The sequence below is a fragment of the Pongo abelii genome, chromosome 12, assembly GCF_028885655.2.
Source record: "Pongo abelii isolate AG06213 chromosome 12, NHGRI_mPonAbe1-v2.0_pri, whole genome shotgun sequence".
NCBI classification, from domain to species: domain Eukaryota; kingdom Metazoa; phylum Chordata; class Mammalia; order Primates; family Hominidae; genus Pongo; species Pongo abelii.
This window is the reverse complement of record NC_071997.2, coordinates 125,183,808-125,206,744: the sequence shown is the minus strand read 5'-3', so window position 1 is coordinate 125,206,744 and position 22,937 is coordinate 125,183,808.

Here is a 22,937-nt window from a genome sequence, read left to right as displayed (position 1 = left end):
AGCATTAGGTATATCTCCTAATGCTCTCCCTCCCCCCTCCCCCCACCCCACAATTATATAGCACTTAATTTTTAAAAATAAAGAGTCCTCAGTCTGGGGACTCAGTCTGGGGACTGAGGACTCTTTATTTTTAAAAATTAAGTGCTATATAGAAGTATGCTAAATGCAAGGCCGTGAAATACCATCCGGTTTTGCCGTCTTCCTAAGGCAAAATGCTCATGAGTTTGAAGCACGGGACACATTAATTAACATAGAGCTAATCCTGGCTCTGACCTTAGCTCACTGTATGGCCTCATACCACTCACGTCTCTTCTCTGGATTTTATCCACCTCTAAACGTAAATAGTCTTGGGTCCCTATCAGTTTTGACAGAAAATGATAGGTTTAATTCAATAAGTCTGTCTCAATTCGAATCACTAAGTTTTTAATTAGTACAGTAGTCTCTCCTTAATTGCAGGGGATACCTTCTAAGACACCCTGTAGGTGGCCGAAACCACAGGCAGTACTGAACCTTATTGCCATCAAGTGGAACATGTTTCAGTTCATGTCTTCTATCCACAAATGTAGAGCCTTTTTCATTTTAACTAAGCACTTAACACGCACCACAGCTGTAACTTTTGCAGTTTGAGGTGTGACAGCAAAACTAGCATGAATTTCTTTTTTTCTTCACAATTTCATGAGTAGAAGACTGAATTTTAGCAGCCTCAGCATACAATTTTTTTTCTTTCCTGAAGCCGAGAACTTTCCTCTTTTCACTGAAAGACAGCACTCTACGGCTTCTCTTTAGTACATAGACATTGCCAGCATTACTACTCTTGCGCTCCAGGACCATTATGCAGTAAAATCAGGGTGATTGAACACAAGCACGGTGGCACCACCATAGTCGATCTGATCTCTGAGGTTGCCGCCTAGTGAGTCATGAGTGGGGAGCATGGATAGCGTGGAACCGCTGGACAGAGGCTGATTCACTTCCCAGGTGAGATTTCATGTACGTGACGCTGGACAGCGAGCAATGTAAGTTTCTGAATTGTTTATTTCTGAAATTTTCCATGGACTATTTTAGACCACAGTTAACCAAGGGTAACTGAAACTTTGGGAAGCGACCCCTCGAAGCGAGGACTACGGCATGCACTAGATGCCGGAAACTGACGGGTACATGGTACATGCTCTCAGGGAACTCAAAAAATGCACTACTATCATCAGTATTTTAACCTTGATAGTAAGTGTAATTTTTAAGAGTGTAAAGTCAAAAAAGAGGACTTGAAAAATCATAGACATTCTGGAGTACTGACTAATTAGAGGACTCAGTGGACACTTCCAGAAATACCTGGAACCCAATACATTGATAAACAATCCAAGCGCTAAGCTAGGCTAAGCCGGCTTGGCAAGGGGTGAAGGTGAAATGGGTGAAGAACCCGAGAGTGCAGAAGGAGTTAGAGAAGCTCAGTTTGAAAATGCAAGAGCTGAATCTAACTACATCTTCCTTTACAGGAATGAAAGTGGACGTGTATCCAACTGGAAGAATAAGTGCAAACCAAGGAGATTTTGAGAGTCAAACTTAGGGAAAACCAAGAAGAAACTAAAAGTCCAGAGATTGAACCACCGAATGTAAGAACTAATCTCCTACTAATAGGAGGAAACAACATGTTCTTTCCAACAGACCTGTAGCCTCTGATGGCACACAGTGTCACTGAGGTCAGCTGGGTGGTCAGGTGTTTGAGCCACCTTGAAACACCAGCGGCTGAGGAAAAGAGCTCCTGCTGCACCTGCTGGGGGCAGTGGGGTTGGGGCTTCCCACTTCCCGAAGCCCTGGAAAAGGGCGCCCAGACATTTTACAGAATCCTTCAGATGGAAGGTGAGTTTTCCAGGCCATTCCACAGGTTAAGCCTGCTGGCCGATTCAGCCACACGGGAGAGTTTGCCTGGGAATGGACCCCCCCAGTGGCTGCTACTTTGACTGATCAAGCAAGCCCAGGAAGATGGTTGAGAATAGTTTGTGCACTCCGATTATCTCTGATATTTTCCCAACTCATAGTTGGAGCAGAGCTATGACAAAGGCATGCATGTTGCTATGCAGACATCCTCTTGGCTGTTAAGGGCTGAATTCTGTACCCCCACATTCATATGTTGAAGCCCTAACATCCAATATCTCAAAATGAAACTGTGTTTGGAGAAGGGGCCTCCAAAGAAGTTGCTGAATTAAAATTTGGTCATATGGGTGGACCTAATCCAATCTCACTTGTGTGTTTATGAAAGGAGATTAGAACACAGACATGCCAGGGGGAAGACCACGTAGGGAAACAGGGCAAAGGAACTGCCTGCAATCAGGAGAGAGGCTGCAGAGGCAACAAACTCCACAGACATTTCAATCTCGGTCTTCCAGCCTCCAGAACTGTAAGACAATAAATTTCTACTGTATAGCCACCCAGTCTTCATACTTTGTTACAGGGGCCCTAGCCACCTAATAGACCAGCATAGGGTCAAAAAGCTGTCATGACCAAGTGCCCACACTGGGTCAGCAGCCCCAGAAGCAGTATCAGAATCATCTGTGCAGATAAAACTCTGAAGTCCAAGAAAGAGCCATTGGCACACAAATAGGACCAGAACAAATCAGGGAACCAGGTGATGGCCTTTACTGTCAGAGATCCCTGTATACTGTACAGTCAGCTGACTAGAGGGCTCTCAATCGTGGCCACATATTTAAATCACTTGGGGAGCTGCTAAAACCCATGACACTAGGTCACAACCTAGACAAATGAAATCGGAATCCCTGGAGGGTGAAACCCAGGCATCAAGAAGGATTTAAGATCTCTGCAAGATTCAAATAGGCAGCTAAAGTTGAGAGCAGCTGGCTTAAAGAGATTATAAGGCTTTGTTACAGTATCTCAGCATGGATTACATTTCAATTTAGTTCTTTGCTATTATTCTTATCCTCTGAAATGTTTACACCACACAATGGCCTATTACTGGCTCTGAATTTTATATCATATATCACGTAATAGATTCCTCACTGAAGCTGTAGACATAGGCAAAACTTTTCTTGTTTTTGATGTAAGATAAAGGGAGAGAATGACTGGATCAAAACAAAAATAAGATAATACCAAATAAGTCATGGGGTGGCATCACATTTTAAGAGTCTTCATTTCTGACAAAAGCACAAACTTATTTGTTGGTGACATAACTTTTGCCATTTTTCCTACCTTAACTGTTTAAGCTCGCAGCAATTTTATAGCTCACTGTACAGGCTAAGGCTTTTGGTGCCTTTCTTTTTTAAGCTGTGTCAAAATACCTTTAAGTAAAAAAGATGATTTGAAAGGTATAAATCTAACGTAAGTAATAACGCTGTTACAGTTTTCGTGTTTGGGCAGATTTTAAGACATTTCTACGTATTTTTCTGATACAATGGATCCTAAGGACTGCCATAGACGTAGATTAGTCTGATTTTAGGCCATCGCTTTGTAACATTATGCAGTTTTTATCTGAAAGACGTTTCAAGAGGGGGAGCTAGTTAGCTAATTAATTAGAGATTGTGACTTAAATTTTGCAGACAAGAGATACTTTCCGAGTTTAAGGAGAACACTAAGAAAGCTGTGTTTCCGTATCCGTGCCATGGGTAGTCTCCTGTTCTGTTTCCACTCTGCCTTCTCCATAAAGCAGGCTGATTATCGGGGCTCTTACACAAGCCCAGTGTGGTAGCTGATTCAGGCTTGATAAGCAAAAAGCAAATAGGATTTCTAATCATGTGTCTCATAGAAATGGAGCCACAAAAACCCAAAGAATTGCCATTACACCCTAAGTCATGCAATTTAGAGCAACTCAGGAAATAGGTGCACACAAGCAAACCATGTGGTTAAAGCCTTTGGAACCGGTTTGAGCAAAGCTGTAGGTGATTTGTCAAAATCATCTGCAAAACCAGATTTCTAACACCTCCCTGCTGTGTATCTCATTTCTGCTGATGTGTGATGCTTCATAAGATGGGGACGTTAAGCAGGCAGCAACTACAGTCATTTGTTCTCAGAGGTGAGTGTTGCAGTTATTTTATCACTTTTTCACTTCTTTATTCCTTGTCTCTCGCCAGACATTCCTTAAACCACCTATCAACTCTCCCCTCACAGTCTCCCTTTTCTGTCTGCATTCTTTTTTTGAACCCAAATCTAACTTAGCTGCTTTTGTGGTTTTTCTATTCACTTTGTCAATTTCTCCCTTGGTTAGAAAATAAATTCCTGTGCACACTCACACCTATGCAAGGGCTGCTCTCAGACATAGCAGGAGGCCAACTTCAGCCTCAGCCTCTTGAGCAAACATTCTCAAGAGGGAAGAGCAACATGGGTGTGTGTGTGTGCGTGTGTGTGTGTGTATTGTGTTTATTTGTATGAAATATCAATAAGGCATACTAATAGCTTGTGAACAAGTATCTATATCAAGATAGACAACCCCAATACATTCAACATGTGTTGAGTATTTAACATGAATCACACATTTCTTGTGAATTGTGAGTGATATATTTGTACTTATGTGTATAGATATGTGTACATTTATACATGTACTCTCTATAGAGTACCTTATAGCTTACAAAGTGATTTCAAGTACATTTTCTCACTTGACCTAGAAGAGAGAATAAAGTAGAACGCGCACATCTCACTCCACAGGGAACCCCTCTTGGAGGCGGGTCTCAGAGCTAAAGTGACAAATGGAGCAGGGCACATTGGCTGATGCCTGTAATCCCAGCACTTTGGAGGCCGAGGCGGGTGGATCACCCGAGGTCAGGAGTTCGAGACCAGCCTGACCAACATGGTGAAACCCTGTCTCTACTAAAAATATAAAAGTTAGCCAGGCATGGTGGTGGGCACCTGTAATCCCAGCTACTCGGGAGGCTGAGGCAGAAGAATTGCTTGAACCCGGGAGGCAGAGGTTACAGTGAGCCAAGATCACACCACTGCACTGCAGCCTGGAGGACAGAGTGAGACTCCATCTCAGAAAAAAAAAAAAAAAAAAAAAAAAAGATGGTAGATGGAGTGTGACAGTTTGTGTTGGCATTTTGGCTTAGCAGAATTAAAGCCTAAAGTGCAGGGCCCAAAAGAGCCAGATTTGGAGCCTAGCTTCACCACTCCCTAACCATATTGCCCTTGGGCACGTTCCTTAATCTCTCTATGTCTCTGAAACAAGAGGAAAAATCTGTCTCTTAGAGTTATTTGTGCAGATTGAGCTACTACATGTAAAATGATAGCCATTATTGCATGCATGTGAGCACGTACTATTAAATATAAGCAATTATTTGTAAAGCACTTTGAGATGCACATTGTCTAGCATCCCTGAACCATCTTGGCTGTCCCTTAGCAGTCCCCAAGAGTCCTTTTCTAACACGGTTATGCCAGGGGAATTTGGTTAGTTCAGGTGGGGTGAGCACAGTGGGGTAGGAACTGTGTCCGGTGGTCACTGGGCAGCTTTGCACCTAGAGCTATCACAGTCAGTTTTGTTGCACAAATGTGTGCTGAGCACTTTTCATAGTTCAGAGGCTAGAGGATAGTGTGCTTGTAGGCAAGCAATGAGAAATAAGATGGGAATGGCAAGTCACACTCCAAACTTGGGAGGCTTTCAAAGTTGGGAGAAAGCCTGGTGCTTCAGAGGACAGGGCTAGAAATAGGGAGTACCCAAGCCTGGGCAGCGGATGGGAGTTGCTCATCATTGTATCACTGACTTGATGTGTTTGCACCCAGACTGGAGTTTCTGCAGCTCTAGACACAGGAATGTAAAGGAGACGAGATAAAGAGCTTCTGTCCTTGCTGCTTAACTTCTTGAGCCCCAGCTTCTTCAGCTGCAAAATGGCAATTAGCCATGTTATGCTTTATAATGGGGAGTGAAAATTAAATTGAATTGAGGTTATAAACCACCAATCATGGTGCCAGGTACAACTTGGTGCTTAATAAATATTCATTCTTTTCTCACCTTCCATTCTTCCTCTTACCTTTTGATATGGTTTGGGTATGTCCCCACTGATATCTCAACTTGAATTGTATCTCCCAGAATTCCCACGTGTTGTGCGAGGGACCCAGGGGGAGGTAATTGAATCATGGGGGCCAATCTTTCCCGTTCTATTCTGGTGATAGTGAGTAAGTCTCACGAGATCTGATGGGTTTATCAGGGGTTTACGCTCTTGCTTCTCTCTCATTTTCTCTTGCTGCCACCATGTACAAAGAGCCTTTTATCTCCCACCATGATTCTGAGGCCTTCCCAGTCATGTGGAACTGTAAGTCCAATTAAACCTTTTTTTGTTCCCAGTTTCAGGTATGTCTTTATCAGCAGTGTGAAAACAAACTAACACACCTTTCTTCTTCCTCCCTCTATCCCCCTGTCTCTGTCTTCTCCTAGAACTGGGCCACCCAAAGTCAGAGCCATGGGAAAATTACCCAAATCCTATGCATTATGTGATGATTCTGAGCATGACAACTGTCACAGGCAAAGTCACTGGCTCATTGTAGTTGATGTAGAATGCTCATGTCGGTGGGTGGAGGTGTATGTGGACATGATGATGCTCTACCCAGGTGGCCCTTCAACAAAGAACTAACTGTCCTTGGGGCTGGGGACATTGGTGGACCACACCTTTGATATGAACAAGAGGCAGGGACATACTAGGTAGAAAAGGCTGGGGTCTTTGACAAGGCTCCCACCCTCAAGCCTAAACCCACAACCCTAAATGAGAACTTCAAATCCATTTTCCCACCTGAATGTTGCCTTTTGGCCCACTACACCCCTATCCTGTGCCCATAAAAACCCCAAGCTCCACTGGCAGAGGAGCAGAGTGGCACGGCAGAGAAGGACACACACACAGAAGAGAGAAGCATCTGAATGTTGAGAGGAGATGATTCAGTTGGACATTGGAGACTTCTCTGGGAGAGGAGTTTGGCCAGGGATGGCTGACCTCCAGGGAAGACTGCCTTCTTACCCCATCCCCTTTCCAGCTCCCTATCCTGCTGAGAGCCACTTTCACTGTTCAATAAAACCTCCACATGCACCATCCTTCAAGTCCACGTAGCCTCATTCTTCTCAAGCACCGGACAAGAATTTGAGACACACCAGGTATGGAAACCAAAAAGGCTGTCACACTGGCCCTTTGTCCTTGCTGGTGGAGGGCAGCTGCCCCACATAATGAGGCAAAAGGCCCACTGAGCTGGTAGCATGTCCTCTGGGACTCCACGGGTCGCAGACACCTCCTCCCGGACAGCAGAGCTAAAAGAGCATTGTAACACACTTGGACACTGCCGCGAGGCCTGCAGAGGGCCTTCTTTCACTGGAGAGACACAGCTGGCGGTTCCAGCATTCACTCACTCTGGTTCCTGCTCCTGTCCATGGCATGTTCCCTCCAGTAAGGGGTTGAGCTCAGCAGCAAAGTAAACAAGACACATCCCTGTTGCAAGTCCTGTGAAAGGGTCACGGGAACTATCCTGTCTCATCTTCAGGGATTGCCTGGGCTGCAGAGAGCAGGCCCCAGATCTTTCCTCTTCTGAGGAGACCCACATGTATGAATGATCCATGCCAGGGGTTGGGGTGGAGGAGTAATAAAGCTCTGGTTATCTCAATCTCACTCACTCTTCTGAAAAGCCATGTGAGTCCTCAAGCTTCCTATAACATAAGTAAGGCTGTCTTGAGCCTGCATGGAAGATGGCTTTCCCCTCTGCCCCTCCAGCTTTCTCCTGTCCCTTCTACTTGTACTTACTCAAAGTCACTCTTTGATAAACATCCTTCACTTTAAATCTTTATCTCAAGGTCTGCTTCCCTAGAGCTCAACCGGCCACAGGTGGTTGCATGGAACTCAGCCCTTTGCACTCATTCATTCTTACCTTGCATAGTTAGAACAAGAGGCACATGTGCAGAGGGGAGAGCCTGAATTGAGGTTTCTGGATGCATGATGTGGAGACTGCTGCACAAAGAATTTCTTGCAGCAAAATCATGTATACTGTGAGGCCGAGAGAGGACTTTGAAGCTGTCCTGTAGAGGAACGGTGCCACATAGGTGCCTAGCAGAATCATAAATACATTTATTAGGCTCTTATGCAAGACTCCTTCTTGCAACTTAGGTAATTTTGACTCTAGAGCTCTCATATCCCTTTCAGCTTTAACTGGAGGACAAGTGAATGGGGGTCCCTAGCCTCACCATCTTCAGTAACTTCCATCTTTGGTTCTGGCAGGCTTTTCTGAAGGACAGAACAGAAGCACATGATAAAGGTGGGGTTGAGAATTCAAAAGAGATCTTTAGAAGTAGAACAGGGCCAGGGCCCACGTTAAGATTAAACTTTAAGGCCAGGCACGGTGGGCTCACACTTGTAATCCAGGCACTTTGGGAGGCCAAGGTGGGAGAATTGCTTGAGGCCAGGAGTTCAGAACCAGCCTGGGCATCACAGTGACCCTCTATCTCTGCTAAAATTAAAATTAAAAAAATTAGCCAGGCATGGTGGTGCATATCCATAGTCCCAGCTACACAGGAGATTGAGGAGAGAGGATCTCTTGAGCCCAAGAAGTTGAAGCTATAGTGAGTTATGATCATGCCGCTGCACTCCAGCCTGGGGGACAGAGCAAGACACTGTCTCCTGAGACACACACAGAGAGAGAGAGAAATGAAACTTTGGGAAGGAATGAGAGTGATCACCAGGTAGTGCTTCTGAGGAAGCTTGCTCTGATGGAGCTGATAAAGTGCCTTTATCTACTATGGATTAAGCATTACAACCCCAAAATCCAAAATCTGAAGTGCTCCCAAATCCAGAATTTTTTTAGCAGTTACATGACACTCAAAGATAATGCTTATTGGAGCATTTCAAGTTTCAAACTTTTGGATTTGGGATGCTCGATGGGTAAGCATAATGCAAATATTTCAAAATCTGACAGAATTCAAAATCCAAAACACTTCTGGTCCCAAGCACTTTTGATAAGGGATATTCAATCTGTACTACCCTACCATGAAAATGAAGTCCCGAGAGAAATGAGTTCTATGCTTAAGACTGAAAAGTTACAAAACTTTATTCTTTGTCTAGGAGAGACATGAAAGCTATAGGGAAAGGGATACAATTATTATTGTTGGTTTAAACTTTTTGAACTCAGTCTAATTCACAATGAGATTAATGACAGTGTTTATTGAGCTTTTCCCATGTGGCCAGCAATATGTTAGGTGTGGCAATCCTGATAACAACCTAAGAAGTAGACTTCCCATTTTACAGATAAGGAAACTGAGGCTTGGAGGGATTGATTTGCCAAAAGGCACAGACAGAGGAAATGGCAGTAGTGTGATATGCCTCTAGATAGTCAATCTGGGGCTTGCCCTCTTCACAATAATAACAGTAACCACCCCATAGGGGCCTGGTGAGGACTGGAGACAACGTATGCAAAAGAACCAGCAGATTCTCGGTGCAGTGCATTCATACATGTAAGAATGTCATGTATGAAAGTATCTGGAAAAGGGCGGCCATTGCACATTCCTTTTGCACTTGGGAAAACTTTATTAGAGTATACCACGTAGCCAAATGGTTAGCCTGATTTGGTGTATAACTGAGAAATGGGTGATGCCCTCCTGGCCTGAATTCAGGAAACTGCACCTCAGGGGAGCAGAGCTAAACTCTTAGGGACCCAAAGTGGAATTGCTTAAAGGCTAAATCACCCCCAAACCACACGCGGTTCTCGTTAAAGTTAACGGCAGTGGCTCATGTGTGCGTGCACACTGTGTGATCCTCCATTGGGAAGGAGAGCAGCAGTGTTCCCAAGGATGAAGCCCTTCCAGCCAAGCCCCCATTGGTAAAGAACCTGACAGAGGAAAAGATGCTTCTGTTTTTGGGAAAAGGCACATTATATGAATCTAGGGCACTACCGGAATACAGCCCTATAAGATATATCAGTACATTCATACACGTGCTCCTATCACCCATTCAACAAATTGAATGAAATTAAGAAAGGAGCAGTCATCATAAGTCATATCTACTCAGAAATGTACATTTAAAAGCAGGCTTCCTTGGACAATGCTTAGCTCATTAAGACTCTTTTTAGGTGTATTGTTTACTGTGTAAGCCCTGATTAATTTACAGTTTTTCTTTTTGCCTGACTCATAATCACTCTATGGAAAATACAATTTTGGAAAATACAACATTAACTATATAGGATTGGTATTAACAGTAATGGACCCACTGAAGGCGAGTTTTACTATTCGCTCAATGAATGTCCTTCAGTATCTCTAAATTAGATGGAAAAACATCTATGACTTCAGCGCCCATTTAAATAAATTAAAGCCAGAAATCAGTGTGCTAACTTTGCGTGGATCCAGACATTTGTCACTGTTTTCCTGTCTTCCCTTTTTACCATTAAATTCAACCCGACCTTTAGAATTTGTGTCCCCCAAGCAGAAGATAGATGATTCCTGTGTATCATCCTTGCATTAAATGCCTACGATGCACTAAGTACTAGGAAAACAGGAAGGAAACAACACCCGGGATCCTTTTCTCCAGAGCTCTCGGTGCAGTGGGCTTAGCATGGAAACAGAAGCAGCAAAGATGTTGTGAGAAGTGTCTGTGTAACATGCGGCATGGCTGTTATTTAATCCCAATTAAATGGATGAGAAAGTTGAGGTTTAGTAAAGTTAAGGAACTCCCCTAGGTCCATAGTTAGCAAGCGCTAGAGACAAAATTCCAAATCAAAGCAGTCTGCTCGAAAAGCCCAGTTTTGTCTCACCCCTTCCCTAAGCCTTTGGTCAGATGGGAGTGAACAATGCATAAAACTGGCTGTGGCACTCGGCTGACCTGAGATCGAGTGGTGGCCTTATTCCCAGCATGCAAACTCTCACTGACATGCAAACCCTTGCTGACTACTTCATATGAGAAGGCAGCACCATTCCTGTGTCATGCATGAATGCAATTTTCCTAAGATATTTTTATTTTCTGTTGCTTGTTTTTAAATAATTAATGCCTTTCTAACAGCAGCCTCTCTTCATTTAGGAGGGCATTTCCACTCTGAATTTCCAATTCCAAACATTTCAGTTTTCCACCAAGACATCATTCCTGGGTTTGGGATTCCTAAATTTTCTCCACACAGAGGTGACTGCTTTCAGTGGAAAACTTAGCGAAATTGCATTGCTCTCCCTGAAGTATCTATGAAACCAAAACAATGTTACTGCTATATGACATGTTGTAGGCATTCTGAATACATTTGGAAAAAGCGAAAGTAACTGTGATCTAACATCACAAACTGGTTATGGATTTCTTTTCCTGTGGTCAGGTCTGGACCAAAGAGAAACAAGAAAAGCTGGAGTCACGTTACCAAAGGCCGAGGCTGAGCAACAGAGCTCTGGAGTTAGCCGCCTGGGTTCAGCATGCAGTGCTGCCATGGACGATCTGTCTCTCTTGCATATATGACTTACCAGTTTTACTTCAGTCTCTCCATTTCTAATTAAATGAGAGGCAGAAATGCTGGCACCTTGTTATGATGTTTGCAGTTATTATTTTTAGGAAAAAAATTATTATTGTTACTCAGTATCTGGTACATCAAAACTAAGCCAGAAACATTTAAAAAGAACAAAAGTATCATTTCCACTTAATTCTCTAGCTACTTGGACAACTGGACTACGCCCCTCCTTTCAAGGGAGGGCAAAGTATTTCAGAAAAGAACTAAGTGCTATTTCTCTGCTTTAGGAATGTCCCCCGTATGGAAAAGAATGTGGCCTCAGGGAGTAGCATGTGTTGTAAAGGTGGATGGGTCTAACTTCATGGACAGCTCTGATATCCACTAGTTGTGCCACCTGATGCAAATCACTTAGGCTCTCTGTAGTTCAGTTTATGGAATTGGAATAACAACCACCTGGCAAGATCACTGTTATGAATACGGAGGATCAAAGTTGTGAAGTTATTTCGTAAAGTGAAATGTTCTTAAAATTGGATTTTAACAGTGTCAATGAAAAGCAGATTTTCGACATTTATCAAGAGTTCAGCTAATGAAAACAAGTATGGATAATAGTTACATAGAACTGTCTACTTTACTCAGTACTTTAGCATATGCTATTATATTTACTCATCTTAAAAAGAAGAAAATTGTACAAGCCATGTATTACTATTATTGTGGTGGTTGTCGTTGTTCTGAATTACACACTGAATATTAAGACCTCTCAGGTAGCAGCTGGAAGGACATTGTATCCAGTGTCCTGATTGTTTTCAACGGAATAATAATGTATACATGCACTACTAATGAGACAATGGTGATTCTAAAACCTTAATCAGGGGGACTTTTGTGTATTCCAAATCTACTAAAAATAAATACAGAAATGAGAAAAATGTACATTAGCAAGAAAATGTACACCGGCATTCAGGCTTAGCCTTTTGAGAGCAATATGATAAATAGAAATAGAATTTCACAAATTTAACATTGTGCTAATCAAGGAATGAATGAAAAAGTGGACAGCAGTCTAAATGGAACATAACACAAAGAGATCTCATAAACAGTAAGCTTTGTGCAGAATGTCTCTTGGGGGTCCCAGGTGCTGGGAGAGTCAGGGAGCGACGTCTATTGTTTGAACAGCAATAATAAAAAGTTGAAGTGGGACAATATTCACCACCATAGCTTGATGGAATTAGCCTTTCAAAAGATCGAGTTTATTTATTTAGAAACTGCCTTACCCCCTTTTTATAAATGTGGCAAATCAGCAATGACGGTGACATTCTTTTAATTCAAAACATCCGTTCAATCTACAGTCTGCTCTCCTAGATGGATTTTAAGAGTGGTGGTTTGTCTTCCAACTAATGTTCCACTGTCAATTAACTATCATTTCTTGTTCTTAATCAATTAGATCTTTTCCACTGCCTCAGACTATTCCTCATTCAACATTTGTTTTTTATCTAAAATGTCCCAGACTGTTCTAAGCATTAAGAGTAAAATGTCTTAGAAGAAATAAATCAAGTTGAGTGGGTATCACAAACCACTCAACTAGTGGCCGAGTCAGAAATCTAAATGCTGTTTTTGAGGAATCTTCCTCCGCCTCCCCTTTACCTATCCAGTCATCCACGAACCTTGCCATAGCAGCTTCTGAATACCAGTACCTCTTGGGGTCCCCTGCTCCTCTCCATTCCCACTTCCGCTCCTTTGATCTGGACCCCTGTGGAGTTTGCAAGAACAGTCCCAAGTCTGCCCTCACCTCTGACACCAACTGCAAAATTAAGGAACAGTCCCTTAAGGCTTCCCTACCTTCAACACCAGTTGCATGTTTGGGAGTTCCCAAGACCACTCTTCATTTTGATACTTCACTGCAAGTACTCACAGAACTCGCTGAAAGTGGTTATACCCTTAGTTACAGTTGAGTACAGCTAACGAACACAGACGACAGTCAGCCACAGGAAGCAGTGCATGGGCCAGTCCAGCAGTCCAAACATGGAGCTGCTGGCATGCCGTCCAGTGGATGGTGGGCAGCCTTAGTTCTCAGGTAAGATGTGTGATAGCATGCAGAGAGCATTGCCATCCAGGGAAGCTCCCCTGAGCTTTGGTGTCCAGAGTGTTCACTGTACTCAATCACATAAAGCTAATTGGCCTCTCCTTTCATTGATCTCAGTCTCTAGTCCATTGAGGGATGACTTCATGACCCAAAGCCCCCACCTGAAATCACATTTTCAGACCCTCCAGATGTGAGCCAAGGCCCCCGAACAAACAGAAACACTCCTCTTGGGCACAATATTCCCAGAGCCTAGAGATTCCTTCCCAGGACCTGAGGACAAGCGTCAGACTTCTTTTTGGAAAGAGCAGATTCCTTACGTAAAATACCTAGTCTTTCACATGGAGTCACGCAATATTCTTTTTACTGGTTTCCCTGACTCCAGGCTTGCCTCTCTCCAATCCATTCTCCATCTTTCTGATGAATAGTTAGTTTTAAAAGCAAATGTGATAAGGTCACTCATCCATTAACATTTGCCTAGGAATTCTTCATTACTCTTAGGATCAAGTTCAAACCCCTTAACATGGCTTAATGGCTGTAAGAGACAGGATAAGCACAGAGTACTTGATAAAGATGGAGGAACCAGAAACTACTATATATTTTATTTTTTTAATATTAAAAGTACCATTTAGAACATTCCAGAAAAAAAAAAAAAACTATTATCTACACAAAATGCTTGGTCAAGAAATCCAGCATGTAAGGAAAATTGGCATCAAATTGAGAAAGGGATGAATCAATGGTGACTGGAATAAGGCCTTTTTGATGATACGTTTTTCTTTGCTACGACTGAAATCAGAGTACGTGAAACCATTTACCAGTATATCAAAGGCACTGACAGGGAAAAAAGCAGAATGGCATTGTGCAAAAAAAGAGGCTTTGAAATCAAACAGCCTTTCAATGGCAGCTGTGCTATACACTATGTAACCTTGGGCAGCTTGCTGAACTCTTACAGGCTTTAGATTTCTGATCTTTAATGCCTTTAGAAATGCTTCTCTTATGGATTTGTTGTTGTCAAGACGCAATGGACTTTTGTACTTTTTTATTATTTTTTTTAATTTATTTATTTTTTGAGATGGAGTCTTGCTCTGTCGCCCAGGCTGGAGTGCAATGGTGCCATCTCGGCTCACTGCAACCTCCACCTCCTGGGTTCAAGCGATTCTCCTGCCTCAGCCTCCTGAGTAGCTGGGATTACAGGCACACACCACCACGCCCAGCTAATTTTTGTATTTTCGGTAGAAACAGGGTTTCAACATGGTTGACCAGGCTGGTCTCGAACTCCTGACCTCATGATCCACCCACCTCGGCCTCTCAAAGTGCTGGGATTACAGGTGTGAGCCACTGTGCCTGGCCAAATTATTGTACTTTTTAAAGACCATAGTGTATTTGAAACAGTCATAGGCCTTAGGGAAACAACACTGAATAAGAGAGACCCAATCCTTCTCATGAAGCTTAAGATCCCTTGTCAATACACTTGGCAGAGAGTGGGCATTTTAAAAAATTGTTTGGTTTGCTGATTCTCAGAGATCTTCCAAACGAACACTCACATCCAGTCCAGTCTTGGGGGTGACCCCAGTCCTTGACATGGGGTAATGGGGACAGCATTTCCTGAGGACTCCACAGGAGGCAAATCTATTTCAGATGTTTTGATGATAAGGAATTTGTAATCTACAAGTGGGCTTTTAAATCATGTGTCATATAGTACACACTTTATTTTTTAAGGAGACTAAAGTGGGAGAGAAACAGTGTCCTCAGTGGATGGTGACTGGCTTGGGTGGTCTAGAGGCCCTAGAGCCCCTGGACCACCTTGACACAGAAAGATCTGTGCCTGCCATGACTGCAAAACAGGCAATTTATGTGCAACAGTCATTGAACCCTCTGGATTGGCTTCCAGAGGGTGGCTTTTTTCCTTCTTTTCTGCATTTCCAATATTTTTTCTTGATTTTGAGTAAGGATTGCTTTAATATTAGCAAAGATAAAGCAGATTCTTAGTCAAAAGTTAGTAAAAGTGATTAAATTGATACATTAAGAATAACGGCATGGTGTTAAGGAGGTAAGAGTGAAATTTGCCAGATATTATCTACTAATGAAAGTGTTGTTTGACTGTGTTTGAGTTTGGGGCTATGTATTTGCTAAGAAATATTATGTGGTAGGGGCACGGGCTGGCCCTGCCTCAGTGGCTGTCATCTGGAAGAGCTGAAGTTTAAGGAGCAGGAGCAGAAGAAAGAGAATAAGGAAGTGCAGTATTTAAGGAGAATGGACTTCAGAGTCAGAAACCTGGGTATGCTTCTCTGCTCACCTATAAATCAGCTCATGAGCTCAGCTGCATTTCTATACCTCTGATTCAATAAGAATTAAGTAAGGAGATGCATGTTCACGTATGTCTTGGGCCTGAAACAAAGTATCTGAAAAATGTTAAGGCAATTCTGCAAAAACTGATTGAGGAGCAATCCTGGCAACCCCTTCTGCAGGGGGCAGGTGGAGATGATGCCTGCAAGTCAGGTTGCAAAGAGCTTCCATTTATGTCAAGCTCTGAAAGGGGAAGAACTAGAGTCAACACAAAGGACCCAATGATGACAGTGAGTGAGTGAGGGCTGCTGAGGCCACTGTGAGTAATTCTATTCATAAGGCCCACCAAACATATTTGAAGGAGAAAAGAAAAGCAAACTAGCTTCTATTTAGAAATGGGCAGGGGGATAGAGAGACCACATCTCTACTAAAAACATAAAGAATTAGCTGGGCGTGGTGGTGCACGCTTGTAGTCTCAGCTATTCGGGAGGCTGAGGTGGGCGGATCGCTTGAGCTGATGTTGAGGGTGTAGTGAGCCGTGATCATGCCACTGCGCTCCAGACTGGGCAATGAGAGTGAGATTCTGTCACAGTTACCTAAGAGTGCCCAGATCCAGGCCTTCCCCAGGGAAGCAGTCTCCTCCCTGGTATCCTCCCCAGTCACAGTGCAGACCCTGACTGCATCTCCAGTCAACACCTCTCTCGGCCACAGAAATGAAGACATCTTTCACCGGTCACAAGGCTCCGTCCAAGGACAGTAGGGCGGGCCCCACCTTCTGTGTGTTCTTCACACCAACCCAGGTGTCTAGCAGGGGCCAGAGCAGCCCTAAAGGAGTCTCTCTGGCAAGTCTCCACCAGGTCAAAGCTCCCTGCCCTTCTTCATCAAGGGCACTGATGATGCAAGCATAGCACGGAAAGAAGCACCTGGAAAACAGTATCATAGACATTATTGCAGGAATGGCCCCTGCAGTCAGGACCTTATTTCTGGAATATTTATGCATCTTCAGTCTTGCTTCAATAATCTTTGTCAGGACAAGGTAATCTCCACGAAAACCACTGCATCCAATGACTGCTGAGTCTGTTAATTTCTAACACTTGGGGCTGTCCTGGCTGTAAACTGACAACCTTTCACCCAGTGTCTGAAGCAACTGTTGAAAACTCTTCTCCAGCAATTGTCAATATATATCTCTGCTGAAAGCACAGGGCACAAAGGGCAGCTGCAAAGGGGCTGCAGCACTGTGTGGTTCCATCCTCCTGGGACCTGAGTACCTGGCTGCAAAGGACAACATCCCACAGCTGTGCCTGCGGCAGCCATTAGAATTCCTGCTGTGTCACAGTGAGATGGAGGCCCCTAGACAAGCATTCCTAAGTGCCCCAATCATGGTATTCATCATTTCATCATTAGCTGGACTGATCCCTTCTCCTCAGATAAACCACTGGCTATGAAAGAAGGTAATGTATAGACCATGATACAATGCAAAGGGCTGTTCTAGAGGTATGTGCCAGGTACATTTTCACTACGTAAGAGGGAAGGATCGATTCTGTGCGCAAAGGTTAGGGAAGGCAGCACAGAGAGGGAGATTCCTCAGTTAAGTTTTGAATGATGAGCAGAAGTTTGCATCTTTGCAAAGGAAAACCTATGGGTCTGTGCAGAAGCACCTTGACCCATGAAATGCCAGCTCTTTCACATGTCATGTATGGAGAATCTGAGAGAAAGCAGAGAGAGAAATGCCAGCCCTTGGAGGAGCTTGAATATATCAGCTGAAAGGAGGTTGGCATCATCTTACAGGCAATGGAGAGCCAATTAAATGTTTCAGTGGGGGCAGGATTATAATCAGGTTGCTAATTAAACAAAAGAAAATATGCCATATGAACACCAAAGATGTCTTCTTAAATCCAAATGCATTTTTTTAAGCCAACATCCATTTACCCCTATCTCTGAGTCAGGCGAAGAGATACAGCAAACCGCACAAGACAGTGAAGCCCATTGCCTGAAGGGCCTCACTTTCTAAACTTTGGGGGATCTGACAAGGAATGAGGGGCAGGTTTCCTATTAACTTCTTTAATTAGCAGACAGCCTCATCTCTGAACTACGCTAACAGCCACGAGAAAATAACTGTGTTTCTAAAGAACCCACCACTTCCTGCTCCTAGCTCAGATGTCATGAGTAATGGCCTCCCACATGTGTCTGCGAAGTGTCTTTCCTGTTTTAGGCTGCAGCCAATCCCTTGGCTGTCTGTGGTATCCCACAGCCTGCATGGTATCACCTTAATTTTGATTTTCCCAGATCCCAAAGACAGAAAAAGTTTTGCAGCCTGTGGTTGGTGATATCAGACCCACAACTAGACCTCCCCTGGGAACAGGCCACTGAGCTGGGATTCCAGGCCTTTAATATTTTCACAGCATCACACTGCAAACTTTCTCATGGTATTAAGTTGCTGTGGGATTCATGATCGTTTGCAACAATCCCAGTTACCTACCTGTGGCTAAATGTTTCAGCTCTGTCCTGGTCCAGGATGGCAATGAAGCCATCATGCTTGGTCTTAGATCTAATGTGTAATTCAATTTTAATCTAAATGTCATAAAGGTATTTTTTTTAAAACCAGTTGTGAACTCCAAAAGACATTATACAATGGTAGTATCACCCCATTCTCATTCTCTCCCCATATTATCTCTCCAATTCCAGAACTCAGACAAATAAATAAAGTTTCCATAGAGAGAGTATTTTTCTTTGTTTTGATTTGTGGAGTCCAGGTTTCAAAAATGCTCCAAGTTTCTTACAATCCATTTTCCCCTTTCTGTCTGCCTGTCTGTTTGAGAAACTATGATTTGCTCAGAGTAAAGGATGCTATCACAATTGTGAAATCTTAAATTACCTTTGCCAGGCAATAATCGAAATGGCAGTAGTAACATATTAGGAATGTTCTCCCAGTGGCAGTGAAAAGAATGCATTTTCAAACAAGGGCATGCAAATGCCAGGACTTACTATGCCAAAGTTGTGTGGAATTGGGGATGAGATTTTCTCATTTCTGGATGTGGCATTAGGCCCTTATCAAGATGCCAAAATGGATTGCACATCTACCAGGCATCAGACACTTTGCAGGGGGCTTTTAACATAGTGTCTAATTTAATTGTGCTAACAAAACTGCAGTGCAGATATTACTATCCTTCTTTTAAAGGGATATCTCTTGAAGTAGTTAAGGAACTTTCCTGAGATTGTATTGGGGTGAGCTAGGATTTGAACCTAATCTGACCTCAAAAGCCATAATTTTCTATTTCACTGGAGTTTTTGTTTCTTTTTGTTGTTGTTGTTTTGTTTTGTTTTCCGTTTCAGAGATAGCAATCCACGTTTCCAGGCAAAGACATTGAGTTCTGAGGACACAAGGAAGTCCACTAGACAAATGTTGAGGGAGGGGCCCGGTGGAAGATGACTGGATTATGGAAGCGGTTCCCCCATGTTGTTCTCATGGGAGTGAGGGAGTTCTCACGAGAGCTGATGGTTTTAAGGGTGGCACTTCCTCGCTCTTTCACTCTCTCTCTTTTGCCTCCATGTTAGACATGCCTTGGTTCCCCTTTGCCTTCTGCCATGATTGTAAGTTTTCCGAGGCTTCTGTAGCCATGTGGAACTGTGAGTCAATTAAACCTCTTTTATTTTTAAATTACCCAGTCCCAGTGTCTTTACAGCAGTGTGAGAACAGACTGATACATCCCCAAACACTGACACTTCCCCTAGTTAGAAGGATCGCTGAGAGACATGGGATGTGGCTTTTGCTTTTCTGAAACTCCCAATCGAGTGAAGAACATAGATTTATACATAAATAATTCATTCATTTGTTCATTTATTCAACCTTTTATTCATCACTTATTTTTATGCCTGGGATTGTAGTAGGCAGGGGAACAAACACGTTGAACAAGTCAGACCTGGCCCTGCACCCAGGGAGCTTGCAGAATAGTGGAGGGGATATATATATATATATATATCCAATAAACATAAGCCAGATAGATACCAGCTGGGATCACCACACCCTTAAGACCCGAAGAAGTCCTGTCCAAATGCCCATCTCATCGACCGAGAGAAGCCCTTTGTTCTCAAGGTCTCTGTAAGTCCTGGGGATTTTAGCTCTTCTCATCACCTTTGGTTTCTAAAGGTGTTCTTATTATTTACTTTTCTGTTGCGGCTTGTTCTTTCACATGTCCCTGAAAGCAAGCAGGGACATATAGCCCAGGCCTGATACTTTCTGGAAGAACAGCCCTCTCACAGAACTCCTCGGAGGCTGCCCTGCAGAGGAGGTGGTTACCATTCCAAAGACAACCAAGAGACTTAGAGCTGAGCATTAAACTCCCTGTAGTTGGAACAGTCCTCTTCCTTTTCTGGCATCTCCAGCTTGGTCTGATAAATTACTCAAGAGCTTTGCTCATCTCTGTGCTCTCCTGATGAGCCCCCAATTACAGCTTCTGGTTTATAATGGCCCATTTTTTCCATCTTTTCTTGCACCTCCAACTTACCCTCTTAGGGCCCTACCTGCTGTCTCTAAGTGTCTGATCAGTGCAAGTTCCTAAAAAAAAAAAAAAAAAAAAAAGCATCCTTCATGAAGCGTATTTACCTGATGAAGTAATACTGTTTTTCACCCCAATACGTATAAAGTTACAAAACTAATGATGTACTTACTGGTGAGAGAGAATGTGTAGGATGCTATGAGTGGTAATAGGGTGGATCAGTTAAAATAGGATGGGCCCTACAGGAGAACCCGACAAACAGAAGCTAACTGACCTGGCTGGAGAGTAGCAAAGTTATTTCTCATTTACCCCCACCCCACCCCATATGTGTTGCTGGTCAGCAAAGGGTCACTCTTAGTCACTCAGGAATCCAGGTTCCTGCATGTGCTGTCTCAATGTATGCTTCTGTAATCACAAGAGCTGAGATACAAAAAAAGCATAGCTCACCACACACTAATTCATTTGCTTTTTCTTTATTTTTTTCCCTTTCTTTCTTTAATTTAATTTAAAAAAAACTTTATGAGGTATAACTGACATAGAAAAATCGCACATATTTAATGTATACAATTTGATGAACTTGGACACATACATATACCTGTGAATCTACCACCACAATCAAGGTAATAGTCATAACCGTCATCCCCCAAAGCTTCCTTGGGCCCCTCCGTGTGTGTGTGTGTGTGTGTGTGTGTGTGTGTGTGTGTGTTTGTGTGTGTGTGTATGTGTAAAACACTTAACATGAGATCTACCTTCTTAACACATTTGCAAGTGCATAACACAGCACTGTTGACTATGGGCACTACACTGTACGGCAGACCGCTAGTGCTCAACATGCCTGCAGAGCTGTAACTTTATGCCAATTAAACAGCAATCCCCCATTTCTGTTTCACCCTGGTCCCTGGTAACCACTGTATGTTCTCTGCTTCTCTGAGTTTGATTATTTTAGGTACTTCATACAAGTGGAATCATGCAGTATTTGTCCTTCTGTGCCTGGCTTATTTCACTTAGCACAATGTTCTTCAGGATCATCCAGTGTTGTCACGGGTGGCAGGATTTACTTCTTTTTTAAAGCTAAATTATATTTGATAGTATGCATATAGAAAATTTCTTATCCATTCATCTGTTCACGAACATTTCAGTTTATTGCATATCTTGGCTATTATAAATAATCCTGCAATAAACATGGGAATATAGAGATCTCTTTGAGATCCTGATTTCTTACGGGTATATATACAGAGGTAGAATTGCTGGATCTTATGGTCGTTCAGTTTTAATTTTTTGTAAAATCTCCAAACTGTTTTCCATAGTGGCTGTACCATTATACATTCCCATCAACAGTATATAAGGTTCCCCTTTCTCTACCTCTTTGCCAAAACTTGTAATATTTTGCTTTTTTCGATAATAGCCATTCTAACAGGTGTGAGGTGGTATCTCCTTGTGCTTTAAATTTGCATTTCCCTGATAATTAGTGATACTGAGTACCTTTTCAGGTACCTGTTACCTATTTGTATGTCTTCTTTTGAGAAATCTCTATTCAGGTACTTTGCCCATTTTTAAAGCTATTTCAAATTTTGAATTTTCATGTCTTTGCTCTGGATTTGCCTTAACCCTGGGTACCAAGAGCACACAATGAGGGAATTACAGTCTCTTTAAGAAATGGTTTTGGGAAAAATAAATATTCACATGTAAAAGAATAAAGTTGGATCCATATCTTACACCATACACACACACACACACACACAAAAACTCAAAATGGATTAAAGACAAGTGTTTAAAACCTGAAACTGTAAAATTTCTAGAAGAAAATATAGGAGAAAGCTCCATGACATCGATTTTGGCAGTGATTTCCTGGACATGACACCAAAAGCACAGGCAACCAAAGGAAAAATAGACAAGTGGGACTACGTCAACTAAAAAGTTTCTGCACAGCAAAGGAAATAATCAGGTTACAAAGGCAACCTAGGGAATGGAAGAAAACAAACCATGTATCTGATAAAGAGTGAATCACCACATTGATTCTTCAAGTGATTTCTGTGCACTTCTCAGCCAAGGCATTGCCCGTTTTCCCAGCCATGCCCTTCATCAGGGAAGAAGGAAGCGCCCTCCATGCGTGAGGGACAGCAGACAGCTCTCAGCAGTGACCTTTCTAGTCACAAATACTACATTCACTTTTTATTTTCCACTTGCAAGTACTTTCACTCCTTCCCCAAAAGGAACCATCCAAAGCCTACTCCTCATATCAGGCTCAAAGTCCAGGAGCTTATGACTATTTCACAGGCAGGTCTGGCTGCAGCTCTTTTTGCTTTGGACATCTATATACTGACCAAAAACAAACCCAACGAAACAAAAAGAAAAAAAAAAACAAACAAAAACTACTTTCTTCCCTACAAGCAAAATACAATGATGGAAGGGCTGTATAATTTCAATGAACGCTCTGAAATCCCACTGACAGACATTGCTTTTTAAGATTCTGTTCTACTTCTTGAGCCATTGTTCAAATTGTTTCTTCTTTTTAATTACCATATTGACCACATATGAGGAGGTCAATAGGAAATATCTGTCTTTAGGGCTGCACAGGTTTCCCAGCATGCTCTCTCCCTAGAGAAGGTTGGGGGCCCAAGCCTTAAGTCCTGAAGGGTCAGTAGCTTTTAGACCACACTGGTGGATCTTCAAAACTACAGCTCTTTCAAATCTACTTTGTTTCAGTAGTC